Here is an 18,417-nt window from a genome sequence, read left to right on the forward strand (position 1 = left end):
CACGGTACCCTGCCACAAAACAAAAACATCATCAATATATCTTAACCAGCACTGCGCATGGGTAGCGGCCGGCACGCCCTCGTCGCCAAAAATGCCCCTCTCCCAATGGCCGAGGAACATATTAGCGTACGAAGGCGCACAGGCCACGCCCATCGCAGTGCCTCTGGTCTGTAAATTAAAACCGGTCTTTGAAAATGAAGAAATTGTGTGTCAGGATAAAGTGGAGCAGCTCCAGGATCAGCTCACACAAATGGCCATCACGGTTGGTATTGCTCAGAAAGAAGCGGACTGCCTCCAGACCATCATCATGGTTAATATTGGTATAAAGTGACTCTATGTCCGACGTGACAAGAAGGGTATCAGAATCCACAAAAATCCCGTCGACCCTATTCAGGACGTCCGTCATATCCTTAACATAAGATGGCAATGTTTCCACAAGAGGTTTTAAATAATAGTCGATAAAGCGACAGAATGGGTCGCATAAGCCATCTATGCCGGATACGATAGGGCGCCCCGGAGGGTGTTTGGGATTCTTGTGGATCATGGGCAGGAGATAAAAGGTGGGGATTTTGGGAGATGCAACGAAGAGGCCATCAAAAACCTTCTTTGTTATAATTCCTTCATCCAAAGCCCCCTGCAAGATCCGGTATAGCAAATCTGAGAAGGGGAATGTATGTTTAATAGGATTTTTATAATATTGGATTATGTTTTCTGCTAAAATGGTCAATAAAAAAGAAACCCAAAATCGTAGTTCTCTTGGTGATGGAAGCCAAAATGTATTGTCATTTGGCAATGAAACCAAGAATTTCATATTTTACAAGTCGATAGGAAAATACTTCAACACCAAAAATAGATTGGTTTCACTCGGGTTGAACCCAGGACCTTCTGCGTATGAAGCAGACGTGATGACCTCTACACTATGAAGCCTTTGAAAACCTGTAAAGTAATGTCAATTAGAGACGAGTTTTCACCGCCAGGGGAAAAAAAACAAATTCGTAGCTCTGTTGGTGATGGAAGCCAAAACATCCTGTCATTCGGCAACAAAGCCAAGAACTTCATATATGGCAGGTTGATAGCACTACACTATGAAACCTGATGGAAAGTTACTGTGTATTGGCTAGCAGAGCAGAATTGTGACTGACGGGGCCTTTTTATTGCTGAAGGAAAGTATTTTTGGTTAATGAAACATTTATAATTTTTATTATATATTTTACCAGTTTTATTCCTACAAAGGGATTTTGCTTAAATTGAAGTTTACATTGAATGTGTTACTTTTTTCTACATAGTTTAGTCGTTTGCTTTTGTATTTAAAGAAACTATATATTTTGAAACAAACAGGATTTTTATAATATGGGATTATGTTTTCTGCTAAAATGGTCAATAAAAAAGAAACCCAAAATCGTAGTTCTCTTGGTGATGGAAGCCAAAATATATTATCAGTTGGCAACAAAACCAAGAATTTCATATATTACAGGTTTATAGCAAATTACTTCAACAGCGAAAACGGCTTGTTTTTACTGGGGATTGAACCCAGGACCTTCTGCGTGTGAAGTAGACGTGATGACCACTCCACTATGAAACCTGTGAAATCCTGCAAAGTAATGGCATTTAGAGATGAGTTTTGACCGCCAGGGAAAAAAAAAATAATTTGTAGTTCTGTTTGTGATGGAAGCCAAATCATCCCGTCATTCGGCAACAAAGCCGAGAACTTCATATATTGTAGGTGGATAGCGAATCATTTCAACACTAAGAACAGATTGGTTTCACTGGGGATTGAACCCAGGTCCTTCTGCATGTGAAGCTGACGTGATGACCACTACACTATGAAACCTTTGAAATCCTGTAAAGTAATGGCAATTAGAGACGAGTTTTGACCGCCAGGGGAAAAAAGAAACAAATCCATAGCTCTGTTGGTGATGGAAGCCAAAACATCCCATCATTCGGCAACAAAGCCAAGAACTTCATAAATTGTAGTTTAATTGGGTATTATTTCAACACCAAGAACAGATTGGTTTTACTGGGGATTGAACGCAGGACCTTCTGCGTGTTAAGCAGACGTGATGACCCCTACTCTATGAAACCTAATGGAAAGTTACTGTGTATTGGCTAGCAGAGCAGAATTGTGACTGACGGGCCTTTTTATTGCTGAAGGAAAGTATTTTTGGTTAATGACACATTTACAATTTTTATTACATATTTTACAAGTTTTATTCCTACAAAGGGATTTTGCTTAAATGGAAGTTTACATTAAATGTGTAACTTTTTTCTACATAGTTTAGTCATTTGCTTTTGTATTTAAAGGAACTATATATTTTGAAACAAACAGGATTTTTATAATATGGGATTATGTTTTCTGCTAAAATGGTCAATAAGAAAGAAACCCAAAATAGTAGTTCTTTTGGTGATGGAAGCCAAAATATATTATCAGTTGGCAACAAAACCAAGAATTTCATATATTACAGGTGTATAGCATATTAATTCAACAGCGAAAACGGCTTGTTTTTACTGGGGATTGAACCCAAGACCTTCTGCGTGTGAAGCAGACGTGATGAAAACTACACTATGAAACCTTTGAAATCCTGCAAAGTAATGGCAATTAGAGACGAGTTTTGACCGCCAGGGGAAAAAAAACAAATTCGTAGCTCTGTTGGTGATGGAAGCTAAAACATCCCGTTATTCGGCAACAAAGCCAAGAACTTTATAGTTTGCAGGTTGATAGGATATTATTTCAACACCAAGAACACATGGGTTTCACTAGGGATAGAACCCAGGGCCTTCCGCTTGTAAAGCAGATGTGATTTCCACTACACTATGAAACCTTTGAAAGCCTGCAAAGTAATGGCAATTAGAGACAAGTTTTGACCGCCAGGGAAAAAAAAAACCAAATTCGTAGCTTTGTTGGTGATGGAAGACAAAACATCCCATCATTCGGCAACAAAGCCAAGAACTTCATATATTGTAGTTTAATTGGGTATTATTTCAACACCAAGAACAGATTGGTTTCACTGGGGATTGAACGCAGGACCTTCTGCGTGTTAAGCAGACATGATGACCACTACTCTTTGAAACCTGATGGAAAGTTACTGTGTATTGGCTAGCAGAGCAGAATTGTGACTGACGGGGCCTTTTTATTGCTGAAGGAAAGTATTTTTGGTTAATGAAACATTTACAATTGTTATTACATATTTTACCAGTTTTATTCCTACTAAGGGATTTTGCTTAAATGGAAGTTTACAATGAATGTGTTACTTTTTTCTACATAGTTTAGTCGTTTGCTTTTGTATTTAAAGGAACTATATATTTTGAAACAAACAGGATTTTTATAATATGGGATTATGTTTTCTGCTAAAATGGTCAATAAAAAAGAAACCCACAATCGTAGTTCTCTTGGTGATGGAAGCCAAAATATATTATCAGTTGGCAACAAAACCAAGAATTTCATATATTACAGGTTGATAGCAAATTACTTCAACAGCGAAAACGGCCTGTTTTTACTGGGGATTGAACCCATGATCTTCTGCGTGTGAAGTAGACGTGATGACCACTCCACTATGAAAGCTGTAAAATCCTGCAAAGTAATGGCAATTAGAGACGAGTTTTCACCGCCAGGGGAAAAAAAACAAATTTGTAGCTCTGTTGGTGATGGAAGCCAAAACATCCCGTCATTCGGCGACAAAGCCAAGAACTTTATATATTGCAGGTTGATAAGGTTTTAGTTCAACACCATGAACAGATTGGTTTTCCTGGGGATTCAACCTAGGACCTTCTGCGTGTTAAGCAGACGTGATGAGCACTACACTATGAAACCTGATGGAAAGTTACTGTGTATTGGCTAGCAGAGCAGAATTGTGACTGATGGGGCCTTTTTATTGCTGAAGGAAAGTATTTTTGGTTAATGAAACATTTACAATTTTTATTATATATTTACCAGTTTTATTCCTACAAAGGGATTTTGCTTAAATTGAAGTTTACATTGAATGTGTTACTTTTTTCTACATAGTTTAGTCGTTTGCTTTTGTATTTATGGGAACTATATATTTTAAAACAAATAGGATTTTTATAATATGGGATTATGTTTTCTGCTAAAATGGTCAATAAAAAAGAAACCCAAAATCGAAGTTCTCTTTGTGATGGAAGCCAAAATGTATTGTCATTTGGCAACGAAACCAAGAATATCACATATTACAAGTCAATAGGAAATTACATCAACACCAAAAACAGATTGGTTTCACAGGGGATTGAACCCAGGACCTTCTGCGTGTGAAGCAGACGTGATAACCACTACACTATGAAACCTTTGAATTCCTGCAAAGTAATGGCAATTAGAGACGAGTTTTGACCGCCAGGTGGAAAAAAAACAAATTCGTAGCTCTGTTGGTGATGGAAGCTAAAACCTCCCATTATTCGGCAACAAAGCCAAGAACTTAATATATTGCAGGTTGATATGGAATTATTACAACACCATGAACACATGGGTTTCACTGGGGATAAAACCCAGGACTTTCTGCATGTGAAGCAGACGTGATGACCACTACACTATGAAACCTTTGAAATCCTGCAAAGTAATGGCAATTAGAGACGAATTTTGACCGCCAGGGAAAAAAAAAAAAAATTCGTAGCTCTGTTGGTGATGGAAGCCAAAACATCCCATCTTTCGGCAACACAGCCTAGAACTTCATATATTGTAGTTTAAGTGGGTATTATTTCAGCACCAAGAACAGATTGGTTTTACTGGGGATTGAACGCAGGACCTTCTGCGTGTTAAGCAGACGTGATGACCACTCAACTATGAAAGCTGTGAAACCCTGTAAAGTAATGGCATTTAGAGACGAGTTGTGACCGCCAGGGGAAAAAAAAGAAAAATAATTTGTAGTTCTGTTTTTGATGGAAGCCAAAACATCCCATCATTCGGCAACAAAGCCAAGAACTTCAAATATTGTAGTTTAATTGGGTATTTTTTTTCAACACCAAGAACAGATTGGTTTTACTGGAGATTGAACGCAGGACCTTCTGCGTGTTAAGCAGACGTGATGACCACTACTCTATGAAACCTGATGGAAAGTTACTGTGTATTGGCTAGCAGAGCAGAATTGTGACTGACGGGGCCTTTTTATTGCTGAAGGAAAGTATTTTTGGTTAATGAAACATTTACAATTTTTATTACATATTTTACCAGTTTTATTCCTACAAAGGGATTTTGCTTAAATTGAAGTTTATATTGAATGTGTTACTTTTTTCTCCATAGTTTGGTCTTTTGCTTTTGTATTTATGGGAACTATATATTTTGAAACAAACGGGATTTTTATAACATGGGAATATGTTTTCTGCTAAAATGGTCAATAAAAAAGAAACCCAAAATCGTAGTTCTCTTGGTGATGGAAGCCAAAATATATTATCAGTTGGCAACAAAACAAAGAATTTCATATATTACAGGTTGATAGCAAATTACTTCAACAGCGAAAACGGATTGTTTTTACTGGTGATTGAACCAAGGACCTACTGCGTGTGAAGTAGACGTGATGACCACTCAACTATGAAAGCTGTGAAATCCTGCAAAGTAATGGCATTTAGAGACGAGTTTTGACCGCCAGGGGAAAAAAAATAATTTGTAGTTCTGTTGGTGATGGAAGCTAAAACATCCCATCATTCCGCAACAAAGCCAAGAACTTCATATATTGTAGTTTAATTGAGTATTATTTCAACGCCAAGAACAGATTGGTTTTACTGGGGATTGAACGCAGGACCTTCTGCGTGTTAAGCAGACGTGATGACCACTACTCTATGAAACCTGATGGAAAGTTACTGTGTATTGGCTAGCAGAGCAGAATTGTGACTGACGGGGCCTTTTTATTGCTGAAGGAAAGTATTTTTGGTTAATGAAACATTTACAATTTTTATTACATATTTTACCAGTTTTATTCCTCCAAAGGGATTTTGCTTAAAAGATAGTTTACATTGAATGTGTTACTTTTTTCCACACAGTTTAGTTGTTTGCTTTTGTATTTAAAGGAACTATATATTTTGAAACAAACAGGATTTTTATAATATGGGATTATGTTTTCTGCTAAAATGGTCAATAAAAAAGAAACCCAAAATCGTAGTTCTCTTGGTGATGGAAGCCAAAATATATTCTCAGTTGGCAACAAAACCAAGAATTTCATATGTTACAGGTTGATAGCAAATTACTTCAACAGCAAAAACGGCTTGTTTTTACTGGGGATTGAACCCAGGACCTTCTGCGTGTGAAGTAGACGTGATGACGACTCCACTATGAAACCTGTTAAATCCTGCAAAGTAATGGCATTTAGAGACGAGTTTTGACCGCCAGGGGAAAAAAAAAAAAATAAATTGTAGTTCTGTTTGTGATGGAAGCCAAAACATCCCGTCATTCGGCAACAAAGCCGAGAACTTCATATATTGTAGCTGGATAGCGTATTATTTCAACACTAAGAACAGATTGGTTTCACTGGGGATTGAACCCAGGACCTTCTGCATGTTAAGCAGACGTGATGGCCACTACACTAAGAAACCTGATGGAAAGTTACTGTGTATTGGCTAGCAGAGCAGAATTGTGACTGACGGGGCCTTTTTATTGCTAAAGGAAAGTATTTTTGGTTAATGAAACATTTACAATTTTTATTACATATTTTACCAGTTTTATTCCTACAAAGGGATTTTGCTTAAAAGATAGTTTACATTGAATGTGTTACTTTTTTCCACACAGTTTAGTTGTTTGCTTTTGTATTTAAAGGAACTATATATTTTGAAACAAACAGGATTTTTATAATATGGGATTATGTTTTCTGCTAAAATGGTCAATAAAAAAGAAACCCAAAATCGTAGTTCTCTTGGTGATGGAAGCCAAAATATATTATCAGTTGGCAACAAAACCAAGAATTTCATATGTTACAGGTTGATTGCAAATTACTTCAACAGCAAAAACGGCTTGTTTTTACTGGGGATTGAACCCAGGACCTTCTGCGTGTGAAGTAGAAGTGATGACAACTCCACTATGAAACCTGTTAAATCCTGCAAACTAATGGCATTTAGAGACGAGTTTTGACCGCCAGGGGAAAAAAAAATAAATTGTAGTTCTGTTTGTGATGGAAGCCAAAACATCCCGTCATTCGGAAACAAAGCCGAGAACTTCATATATTGTAGCTGGATAGCGTATTATTTCAACACTAAGAACAGATTGGTTTCACTGGGGATTGAACCCAGGACCTTCTGCATGTTAAGCAGACGTGATGGCCACTACACTATGAAACCTGACAAAAAGTTACTGTGTATTGGCTAGCAGAGCAGAATTGTGACTGACGGGGCCTTTTTATTGCTGAAGGAAAGTATTTTTGGTTAATGAAACATTTACAATTATTATTACATATTTTACCAGTTTTATTCCTACAAAGGGATTTTGCTTAAATTGAAGTTTATATTGATCGTAGTTCTCTTTGTGATGGAAGCCAAAATGAATTGTCATTTGACAACAAAACCAAGAATTTCACATATTACAAGTCGATAGGAAATTACTTCAACACCAAAAACAGCTTGGTTTCACAGGGGATTGAACCCAGGACCTTCTGCGTTAGAAGCAGACGAGATGACCACTACACTAAGAAACCTTTGAAATCCTGCAAAGTAATGGCAATTATAGACGAGTTTTGACCGCCAGGGGAAAAAAAACAAATTCGTAGCTCTGTTGGTGATGGAAGCTAAAACATCCCATTATTCAGCAACAAAGCCAAGAACTTTATATACTGCAGGTTGATAGGGGATTATTTCGACACCAAGAACCCATGGGTTTCACTAAGGATTGAACCCAGGACCTTCTGCGTGAAAAGCAGACGTGATGACCACTACACTATGAAACCTGACGAAAAGTTACTGTGTATTGGCTAGCAGAGCAGAATTGTGACCGACGGGGCCTTTTTATTGCTGAAGGAAAGTATTTTTGGTTAATGAAACATTTACAATTTTTATTACATATTTTACCAGTTTTATTCCTACAAAGGGATTTTGCTTAAAAGGAAGTTTACATTGAATGTGTTACTTTTTTCCACATAGTTTAGTTGTTTGCTTTTGTATTTAAAGGAACTATATATTTGGAAACAAACAGGATTTTTATAATATGGGATTATGTTTTCTGCTAAAATGGTCAATAAAAAAGAAACCCAAAATCGTAGTTCTCTTGGTGAGGGAAGCCAAAATATATTATCAGTTGGCAACTAAACCAAGATTTTCATATATTACAGGTTTATAGCAAATTACTACAACAGCGAAAACGGCTTATTTTTATTGGGGACTGAACCCAGGACCTTCTGCGTGTGAAGTAGACGTGATGACGACTCCACTATGAAACCTGTGAAATCTTCCGAAGTAATGGCATTTAGAGATGAGTTTTGACCGCCAGGGGAAAAAAAATAATAATTTGTAGTTCTGTTTGTGATGGAAGCCAAAACACACCGTCATTCGGCAACAATGCCGAGAACTTCATATATTGTAGTTGGATAGCGTATTATTTCAAAACTAAGAACAGATTGGTTTCACTGGGGATTGAACCCAGGACCTTCTGCGTGTTAAGCAGACGTGATGACCACTACACTATGAAACCTGACGTTAATGAAACATTTACAATTGTTATTACATATTTTACCAGTTTTATTCCTACAAAGGGATTTTGCTTAAATTGAAGTTTATATTGAATGTGTTACTTTTTTCTCCATAGTTTGGTCTTTTGCTTTTGTATTTATGGGAACTATATATTTTGAAACAAACAGGATTTTTATAACATGGGAATATGTTTTCTGCTAAAATGGTCAATAAAAAAGAAACCCAAAATCGTAGTTCTCTTGGTGATGGAAGCCAAAATATATTATCAGTTGGAAACAAAACAAAGAATTTCATATATTACAGGTTGATAGCAAATTACTTCAACAGCGAAAACGGATTGTTTTTACTGGGGATTGAACCCAGGACCTTCTGCGTGTGAAGTAGACGTGATGACGAATCCACTATGAAACCTGTGAAATCCTGCAAAGTAATGGCATTTAGAGACGAGGTTTGACCGCCAGGGGAAAAAAAAAAAAAATTTGTAGTTCTGGTTGTGATGGAAGCCAAAACATCCCGTCATTCAACAACAAAGCCGAGAACTTCATATATTGTAGTTGGATAGCGTATTATTTCAACACTAAGAACAGATTGGTTTCACTGGGGATTGAATCCAGGACCTTCTGCGTGTTAAGCAGACGTGATGACCACTACTCTATGAAACCTGATGGAAAGTTACTGTGTATTGGCTAGCAGAGCAGAATTGTGACTGACGGGGCCATTTTATTGCTGAAGGAAAGTATTTTTGGTTAATGAAACATTTACAATTTTTATTACATATTTTACCAATTTTATTCCTACAAAGGGATTTTGCTTAAAAGGAAGTTTACATTGAATGTGTTACTTTTTTCCACATAGTTTAGTTGTTTGATTTTGTATTTAAAGGAACTATATATTTTGAAGCAAACAGGATTTTTATAATATGGGATTATGTTTTCTGCTAAAATGGTCAATAAAAAAGAAACCCAAAATCGTAGTTCTCTTGGTGATGGAAGCCAAAATATATTATCAGTTGGCAACAAAAGAAAGAATTTCATATGTTACAGGTTGATATCAAATTACTTCCCATCATTCTGGGAGTGTGGGGTGTGTAAGTGTTGTGCTCTGTGGCCCCTGGCTTGTCCAGGGCGACACAGAAGCACTGCAGCACTGCCTCAGCGAAGCGGCAACAGGCTGTGCTGAAGCTAATCTGCATAGGTGACAAACCCCACAATGCAGAAGAGGTGTGGACAGCTCTGAAACAGCAGGCAGATCACTGGCTCACACCTCTGAACCTAAAGCCAGGAAAGGTTGTGTGTGACAATGGCTGGAACCTGGTGGCGGCTTTGAGGCGAGGCCAGCTGACACATGTTCCATGCGTGGCCCATGTGCTCAACCTCGTGGTTCAGCGTTTTCTAAAGTCATACCCAGAGCTGTCTGATCTGCTGGTAAAAGTTCGCCACCTGTCTGTACATTTTCGAAAATCACCTACTGCTTCAGCCAGCCTTGCCGGCTTTCAGCGCCATTTGCATCTTCCGGCTCACAGACTGGTGTGTGATGTCCCCACGCGTTGGAATTCAACTCTGCACATGTTGGTCATGATATGTGAGCAGAAGAGGGCAGTTGTTGAGTACCTGCATCACCTAAGCCGTCGGGAAATGGGTCAAACTCCACACATAACACCTGAGGAGTGGAGATGGATGTCCGACCTATGTACCATCCGCCAAAAGTTTGAGGACTCCACCAAGATGGTGAGCGGCGATGACGACATTATTAGCGTCACCATACCGCTTCTCTGCCTTCTAAAATGGTCTCTGCTCAAAAAACAACCATGATGCATTTCAGGCGGAGCGCGATGAGTTTGAGCAAGAAAAAGTAGTGGGTGTGGGTGATAACACACAGCCCAGCCTCGTCTCATCACAACGTGCAGTGGAGGACTATGACGAGGAGGAGGATGAAGACATGGAGCAACTCTCCGGCCAAATTGAGGATATGACATGCAGTCATATCCTCGGTTCAGCGTGGCTGGCCAGAGGACAGGGTGGAGGAGGAGGAGGAAAGCATGTTCAGTCATCGTGTTGGTCAGGATACTGAAGTGATGGCTGTTAAGAGTCTGGCACACATGGCTGACTTTATGGTAAGCTGCCTGTCTCGTGACCCTCGCGTTAAGAACATCTTTGCCGACAATCATTACTGGTTGGTAACACTGTTAGACCCACGCTACAAGGAGAACTTTATGTCTCTTATTCCCGAGGCGAAGAGGTCAGGCAAAATGCAGCAGTTCCAGAAGGCCATAGTCACGGAAGTAGGCAAAGCATTCCCCTCACAAAACGCTAGCGGCGTAGGTCAGGAATCAGTGGACAACCAAGGCGTACAGCCGAGAGGGGCACAAGTCCAATCCGCCAGAGGTAGGGGAACAGTCTTTAAGATGTGGGACAGTTTTCTCAGGCCCTCACATACCACAGCCCCTGAGGTGCGGGGTAGTGCCACAAAAAATCCTAAGTTTGCCCAGATGCTCAAGGAGTACCTTGCAGATCAAACAACTGTACTCCGAGATTCCTCTGTGCCTTACAATTAATGGGTATCCAAGCTGGACACGTGGCATGAATTGGCTCTCTACGCCTTGGAAGTCCTGGCCTGCCCTGCCGCTAGCGTTTTGTCAGAGAGTGTTTTTAGTGCCGCAGGTGGAATCATTACAGATAAACGCACCTGCCTGTCAACTGTAAATGCTGACAGGCTGACTCTGATCAAGATGAACAAGGGTTGGATTGGGCCAGACTTCACCACACCACCAGCAAATGAGAGCGGAATTTAAAGTTTGCCATGTACCTACACTCACCCATGGGTACACACTTCTGGACTTTGGCTAATCGCTGGACTGCTCCTCCTTCTCCTCATGCGCCATCATGATGACCGTTACAATAGTTAGGCCGTTGTTTCTGGTATACCCCCAGTGGTAAATTTTTTCGACCATTCTTTTAGAATGGACATTACAACGACAGGAGACCCGCTCCTTTGCAATGGGAACAATGTTTTGAGACCCTTATGCACATCTCTATCCAGGGACAATGTGGAGCCTGACGCTGCCACCGACAGGCACACACGTGCGGTTTCTAAATGCAAGCATGGACGCAATAAGAACCTAACAGGTTTTTAGGAGCGACAATTACTGAGAAGTCTGACACTATCAGCCACTGCTGACTGACGTGTATTATACACTAGACTTGTGCGTTATATAATAGTTTGTGCAAAACGTGCACCTGTACGCTGCCACTGACAGGCACACACGTACGGTTTTTAAATGCAAGCATGGATGCAATAAGAACCTAACAGGTTTTTAGGAGCGACAATTACTGAGAAGTCTGACACTATCAGCCACTGCTGACTGACGTGTATTATACACTAGACTTGTGCGTTATATAATAGTTTGTGCAAAACGTGCACCTGTACGCTGCCACCGACAGGCACACACGTGCGGTTTTTAAATGCAAGCATGGACGCAATAAGAACCTAACAGGTTTTTAGGAGCGACAATTACTGAGAAGTCTGACACTATCAGCCACTGCTGACTGACGTGTATTATACACTAGACTTGTGCGTTATATAATAGTTTGTGCAAAACGTGCACCTGTACGCTGCCACCGACAGGCACACACGTGCGGTTTTTAAATGCAAGCATGGACGCAATAAGAACCTAACAGGTTTTTAGGAGCGACAATTACTGAGAAGTCTGACACTATCAGCCACTGCTGACTGACGTGTATTATACACTAGACTTGTGCGTTATATAATAGTTTGTGCAAAACGTGCACCTGTACGCTGCCACCGACAGGCACACATGTGCGGTTTTTAAATGCAAGCATGGACGCAATAAGAACCTAACAGGTTTTTAGGAGCGACAATTACTGAGAAGTCTGACACTATCAGCCACTGCTGACTGACGTGTATTATACACTAGACTTGTGCGTTATATAATAGTTTGTGCAAAACGTGCACCTGTACGCTGCCACCGACAGGCACACACGTGCGGTTTTTAAATGCAAGCATGGACGCAATAAGAACCTAACAGGTTTTTAGGAGCGACAATTACTGAGAAGTCTGACACTATCAGCCACTGCTGACTGACGTGTATTATTCACTAGACTTGTGCATTATATAATAGTTTGTGCAAAACGTGCACCTGCACGCTGCCACCGACAGACACACACGTGCTGTTTTTAAATGCAAGCACGGACGCAATAAGAACCTAACAGGTTTTTAGGAGCGACAATTACTGAGAAGTCTGACACTATCTGGACTGTTTTAGACTGTGTACACCAGCCCCAGATATGATGAAGGCTGGTATACGGTCACCGCTAGGAATGGCTATATACCCTGCCTGCCTGCCTGCCTGCCTGTATACTGCTACAATAGTCCTGACAAGGACTCTTCTGGTCACTAGCCTGTATTCCAACCTGGCTATACCCTGCCTGTATATAGCAACAATAGTCCTGAGAAGGACTCTGCTACTGTACTCCGACCTGGCTATACCCTGTCTGCCTGTATACAACTAGAATAGTCCTGAGAAGGACTTCTGGTCACACTGTTTGCAGCCCTGCTCCGGAACTAACTATAAAGGGCCGCAAACCTTTCCCTGAAGCAGCGACACTCTCCCTGCACTGACTGTCTGGATAGCTGTGAGCAGAGCACAGCGCGCCGGCCGGTATAAAGGCTCGGTCACGCTGTGCGGGCCGGCCAATCACTGCAATTCCACAACTAACAGGGCTGTGGCATTGCAGTGGTCTGCCAGCCAATCCCTGCATGAGGGCTGGCTCTCAAAAGAGCGCCAACATGCAGGGATGAAGACCACGAGTACAGCACGAGTATCGCGAGATTACTCGGTCCCCGCCGAGTAGCCCGAGTACAGTGATACTCGTGCGAGTACCGAGTAGTAACAAGCATGCTCGCTCATCACTAAAGTTTACATTGAATGTGTTACTTTTTTCTACATAGTTTAGTCGTTTGCTTTTGTATTTAAAGGAACTATATATTTTGAAACAAACAGGATTTTTATAATATGGGATTATGTTTTCTGCTAAAATGGTCAATAAAAAAGAAACCCAAAATCGTAGTTCTCTTGGTGATGGAAGCCAAAATATATTATCAGTTGGCAACAAAATTAAGAATTTCAAATATTACAGGTTGATAGCAAATTACTTCAACAGCGAAAATGGCTTGTTTTTACTGGGGATTGAACCCAGGACCTTCTGCGTGTGAAGTAGACGTGATGACCACTCCACTATGAAAGCTGTGAAATCCTGCAAAGTAATGGCATTTAGAGACGAGTTTTGACCGCCAGGGGAAAAAAAAAAAAATAATTTGTAGTTCTGTTTGTGATGGAAGCCAAAACATCCCGTCATTCGGCAACAAAGTCGAGAACTTCATATATTGTAGTTGGATAGCGTATTATTTCAACACTAAGAACAGATTGGTTTCAATGGGGATTGAACCCAGGACCTTCTGCGTGTTAAGCAGACGTGATGACCACTACACTATGAAACCTGACGAAAATTTACTGTGTATTGGCTAGCAGAGCAGAATTGTGACTGACGGAGCCTTTTTATTGCTGAAGGAAAGTATTTTTGGTTAATGAAACATTTACAATTTTTATTACATATTTTACCAGTTTTATTCCTACAAAGGGATTTTGCTTAAATTGAAGTTTATATTCAATGTGTTACTTTTTTTCTCTATAGTTTTGTCTTTTGCTTTTGTATTTATGGGAACTATATATTTTGAAACAAAAAGGATTTTTATAATATGGGATTATGTTTTCTGCTAAAATGGTCAATAAAAAAGAAACCCAAAATCGTAGTTCTCTTGGTGATGGAAGCCAAAATGTATTGTCATTTGGCAACGAAACCAAGAATTTCATATATTACAAGTCGATAGGAAAATACTTCAACACCAAAAATGGATTGGTTTCACTGGGGTTGAACCCAGGACCTTCTGCGTATGAAGCAGACGTGATGACCTCTACACTATAAAACCTTTGAAATCCATCAAAGTAATGGCAATTAGAGATGAGTTTTCACCGCCAGGGGAAAAAAAAAAACAAATTCGTAGCTCTGTTGGTGATGGAAGCCAAAACATCCCATCATTCGGCGACAAAGCCGAGAACTTCATATATTGCGGGTTGATAGGGTTTTATTTCAACACCATGAACAGATAGGTTTTCCTGGGGATTCAACCTAGGACCTTCTGCGTGTTAAGCATACGTGATGAGCACTACACTATGAAACCTGATGGAAAGTTACTGTGTATTGGCTAGCAGAGCAGAATTGTGACTGATGGGGCCTTTTTATTGCTGAAGGAAAGTATTTTTGGTTAATGAAACATTTACAATTTTTATTATATATTTCAACAGTTTTATTCCTACAAAGGGAGTTTGCTTAAATTGAAGTTTACATTGAATGTGTTACTTTTTTCTACATAGTTTAGTCGTTTGCTTTTGTATTTATGGGAACTATATATTTTAAAACAAATAGGATTTTTATAATATGGGATTATGTTTTCTGCTAAAATGGTCAATGAAAAAGAAACCCAAAATCGAAGTTCTCTTTGTGATGGAAGCCAAAATGTATTGTCATTTTTTCAACGAAACCAAGAATTTCACATATTACAAGTCAATAGGAAATTACTAGAGATGAGCGAACCGGTCCCGGTTCGGCTCGAGGCCGGTTCGCCGAACGGGGGTCCCGTTCGAGTTCGGTTCGTCGAACATTCGACGAACCGAACTAGAACCAATAGGCTATAATGGGAGGCAATCACAAACACATAAAAATGCATTATAAATGTACACAAACAGTTAATAAACATTGCCATAACACTTACCGGTCCTCGCGATCCCTTCTGCACTCTGTCTCCTGCCGCTATTCCATCCGATGATCGCTGAATCCTCCCGGTGACCTGCACTGCCAGCAGAGAAGCAGGACCTATCGTGACGTCAAAATAGCCATGTGGACAGTCACGTGGCTATTGTCTCATTGGCTACAGACTGGTCACATGACTATGACACGTCATGTAGGACCTGCGAGTGCATCTCTCCGGTACACGGTGCACATATGTGTATCGCCGTGTACCGGCGACATGCTCTAGCACACGGTCGACTCCCCGTTCCGTTAGGGACCGGCTGACACAGCCGGTCATTAACGGAGATCACCGTTGCCATAGCAACGCAGTTAGCGGTGACGTCACCGCTAACCGCGGCTCCGGGAGCACCGTTGCTATGGTAACGCGTCTGTCAGCATTACCGCTGTTACCGCTAGCAGCCAGCAGTGATCACTCACGGAGTGAAGGCTGCACGCTGCTTCCCGATTGTAGTGAGCATTGTAGTTAGGATGGAGGTTCCCCAGCCCCAAGTGATGCCCCTCACTACAATCGTCACTACTACTACACTAGAAAGAAAGAAGACAGAAGAGCAGGATCGTGGAGGGCTGACAGGGGGTAATAAAGATGGAGTCTCTAATGTGTCTGTGTATTTATTTCTATTAAAGTATTTTTTCTCTGTGTGGTGTCTTTTTTTAACCCTTTATTGGAGATTCTTAATGGCCGGGTCAAACGTGCCTGACATTAAGAATCTCTGGCTTAATACTGGCTGGTAAAACAAAGCCAGTATTAACTCATGATTACCCAACAAGCCACCCGGCTCCAGGGCTGTTGGAAGAGTTGGATACAGCGCCAGATGATGGCGCTTCTATGAGAGCGCCATTTTCTGGGACGGCTGCGGACTGAAATCCGCAGCAGAGGCGCCCACAAACCTCGGGCTAACCTGTGCTGCGGATTCCAATCCCCAGCTGCCTAGTTGTACCCGGCTGGACACAAAAATAGGGCGAAGCCCACGTCATTTGTTTTTTAATTATTTCATGAAATAAGTGAAATAATTAAAAAAAACGGGCTTCCCTATATTTTTGGTTCCCAGCCGGGTACAAATAGGCAACTGGGGGTTGGAGGCAGCCCGTGGCTGCCAGCTGTACCTGGCTAGCATACAAAAATATGGCGAAGCCCACGTCATTTTTTTGGTGGGCAAAAAACTTCTGCATGCAGTCCTGGATGGAGTATGCTGAGCCTTGTAGTTCTGCAGCTGCTGTCTGCTCTTCTCCATACAGACAGACAGCAGCTGCAGAACTACAAGGCTCAGCATACTCCATCCAGGACTGTATGCAGAAGTTTTTTGCCCCCTGAAAAAATTATGTGGCTTCGCCATATTTTTGTATGCTAGCCAGGTACAGCAGGCAGGTACGGCTGCCCCCAACCCCCAGTTGCCTATTTGTACCCGGCTGGGAACCAAAAATAAAGGGAAGCCCTTTTTTTATTATTTCATGAATTTCATGAAATAATTAGAAAACAAATGACGTAGGCTTTGCCCCATTTTTGTGTCCAGCCAGGTACAACTAGGCAGCTGGGATTGGAATCCGCACCACCGGTTGGCCTGAGCTTTCTGGGCCCCACTGCTGCGAATTGCAGTCTGCAGCCACCTCAGAAAATGGCATTTTCATAGAAGCGCCATCTTCTGGCGCTGTATCCAACTCTTCCAGCACCTGCCTGCTATACCTGGCTAGCATACAAAAATATGGCGAAGCTCACGTCCTTTTTTTGTAGCTTTTTGGCAAAAAAAAAAAAAAATGCTTCCCTGGATTTTCCATTGCCAGTGAAGGTAACACCAAGCAGTGGGGGTTAGCAGCCAGTAGCTGCTTGGATTACCCTTAGCTAGCAATACAAAAAATGCAGTGGGAGCTAACATATATTTTTTTTAATTATTTATTTAAATAACTAAAAATAAAATGGGCTTCCCTGTATTTTGATTGCTGGACATCACAGTGCTGTAAAAATAAATCTTTAAAAAAATGACGTAGCGCTCCGCGGTATTTTTGATTCTCAGCGCAGATAAAGCAGACAGCTATGGGTTGCCACCCCCATCTGCCTGCCGTTACCTTGGTTGGCAATCAAAATACAGGGAAGCCCATTAATTTTTTCTATTTAAAAAATAGTTAAAAAAAAAAAATTACGTTGGGTCCCCCCATTTTTGATAGCCAGCTAGGGTAAAGCAGACGGCTGTAGCCTGAAAACCACAGCTGGCAGCTTTACCGTGGTTGGGGATCCAATGTGGAGGTCCCCTCAGGCTCTTTTTTATAATTATTTTATAAATATTAATAATTACACAATAAAAGTAGGGGACCCCCCAAATTGGATCACCAGCCAAGGTAAAGCGGACAGCTGTGGTCTGGTATTCTCAGGGTGGGAAGGTCCATAGTTATTGGGCCTTCACAGCCTAAAAATAGCAGGCCGCAGGCACCCCAGACGTGGCGCATCCACTAGATGCGCCAATCCTGGCGCTTCACCCCAGCTCATCCCGTGCCCTGGTGCAGTGGCAAACAGGGTAATAAATCGGGAAAAAGTGGAGAATAAGAGGAGAAAAAGTGGAGAAAAAAATGGAGAAAAAGTGGAGAAAAAGTGGAGAAAAAGTGGAGAAAAAAATGTAGAAAAAGTGGAGAAAAAATGTAGAAAAAGTGGAGAAAAAGTGGAGAATAAGTGGAGAAAAAGTGGAGAAAAAAGTTGAGAAAAAAATAGAGAAAAAGTGGAGAAAAAGTGGAGAAAAAGTGGAGAAAAAGTGGAGAAAAAAGTGGAGAAAAAAATAGAGAAAAAGTGGAGAAAAAGTGGAGAAAAAGTGGAGAAAAAAGTGGAGAAAAAAATAGAGAAAAAGTGGAGAAAAAGTGGAGAAAAAAGTGGAGAAAAAAGTGGAGAAAAAAATAGAGAAAAAGTGGAGAAAAAGTGGAGAAAAAGTAGAGAATA

General features: G+C 40.7%; 2 non-coding genes across 2 annotated transcripts; both read right to left on the bottom strand.

Moving 5' to 3' along the window:
- Positions 1 to 7,196: 7,196 nt before the first annotated feature.
- Positions 7,197 to 7,269, bottom strand: TRNAV-AAC (transfer RNA valine (anticodon AAC)). The gene has a single exon. It is a non-coding gene; the product is annotated as a tRNA-Val (tRNA).
- Positions 7,270 to 8,538: 1,269 nt separating this feature from the next.
- On the bottom strand, positions 8,539 to 8,611 carry TRNAV-AAC (transfer RNA valine (anticodon AAC)). Its single transcript has one exon. It is a non-coding gene; the product is annotated as a tRNA-Val (tRNA).
- Between the last annotated feature and the right edge of the window lie 9,806 nt (positions 8,612 to 18,417).

Source organism: Anomaloglossus baeobatrachus, chromosome 2 (assembly GCF_048569485.1).
Source record: "Anomaloglossus baeobatrachus isolate aAnoBae1 chromosome 2, aAnoBae1.hap1, whole genome shotgun sequence".
Taxonomy (NCBI): Eukaryota; Metazoa; Chordata; class Amphibia; order Anura; family Aromobatidae; genus Anomaloglossus; species Anomaloglossus baeobatrachus.